The sequence below is a fragment of the Echinops telfairi genome, unplaced genomic scaffold, assembly GCF_000313985.2.
Source record: "Echinops telfairi isolate 266 unplaced genomic scaffold, ASM31398v2 ScPeMD7_443;HRSCAF=831, whole genome shotgun sequence".
Taxonomy (NCBI): Eukaryota; Metazoa; Chordata; class Mammalia; order Afrosoricida; family Tenrecidae; genus Echinops; species Echinops telfairi.
In genome coordinates, this window is record NW_022104341.1 from 11116748 (window position 1) to 11118262 (window position 1515).

Below are 1515 nucleotides of genomic sequence, written 5' to 3' on the forward strand. Positions count from 1 at the left end.
AGCCATCTAGCTGAGAAGCAACAAAACCTACATGATAGAAGTGCACCAGCCTGTGTGATCATGAAGAGTTGATGGTATCAAGTATCAGACACCAAAGAACAAAAAATCATATCATTGTGGATGAGGGGAATTGCAGAGTGTAGACCCAAAACCCATCTGTAGGCAACTGGGCATCCCCTTCAGAAGGGTCGTGGGGAGGAGACAAGCCAGTCAAGGTGCAGTATAGCATTGATCAAACATACAACTTTCCTCTAGTTCTTTAATATTTCCTGCCCCCCACTGTCATGATCCCAATTCTACCTCACAAATCCGGCTAGACCACCTGACATACACAGGGAATCCAGGACAGATAAACCCCTCAGGACCAATAATGAGCATAATGATCCCAGGAGGGGAAAGGAAAGATGGGAGAAAAGGGGGGGGGATGACCAGAATAATCTACATATAACCAACCCCCTTTCTGGGGGATGGAGAAGATGGGGAGAAAGGGGGAAACAATCACAATGAACTGCATATAACTCCCTCTCTTGGCGAAGGACAACAGGAAAATGGGTGAAGGGAGACATCGGACTGTGTAAGACATGTAAAAGTAATAACAATTTCTAATTTATCAAGGGTTTGTAAGGGAGGGAGGATGTTGGAGGGAGCAGAAAAAAATGAGGAGCTGATACTAAGGGCTCAAGTAGAAAGAAATGTTTTGAGAATCTACCTTTCATTTAGCAATGTTTTATAGTAATATAGTGCCTCTTTAAACAGTTCAGCATCCCCAACCTTTCTTAAGCTCTATATTATTGCTAGTTCAATATTATTGTTCATATTTAAGAATTGTGTATGAACAATATTTAAATACTAATTGCAAGATTTTTCTTCAAATGAAACAATAATCAAATGACATTGATTAAATTATACAATGTTAAAATAGCTTCTACCCCTGGAAGAAAACAAAGCAAAATAAGAAACTCTGTACTCTACAACTGTTAATAATAAGGGTGGATGCTTCTATAAATCACGTGTCTTCGATAGCTGTTGTTTTCTCAATTATTTTAGGATGTACCATACATTTTTATATATAAGTATCTGAAATATGTAAATTTCTCCTTTGAATGTGTGATTAGTTTTCTTCTATCCAAAGGAGATCTCCCACATGATCAAATTCAATCATTTTTCTATGTTTTGGAAACCTGCCTGAAATGTGCTCATTTTTATTGATGAAAAATGTGTCAGAAGATCTACAAGTGCAATTTCATAACACTTACATAAGCATATTTCTACAATTTGAAATCAGCTTGAAATAGTAGAACAAATGGGAGAAATATCATTATGAATTTGTAAATGCTGTGAATTCAATAGCATTGATAAGAAAATGAATGACAATTTTTAGCTATATTTTTTTCTCAAATTGTATTAGAAGCAGACAGAATGTATTTATTACATGAGCCTGATATAAATATGAAATATGTCATCCTAAAATGACAAATGATTTGTCATTTAGCACATGAGTTTAATTTGAAAAAA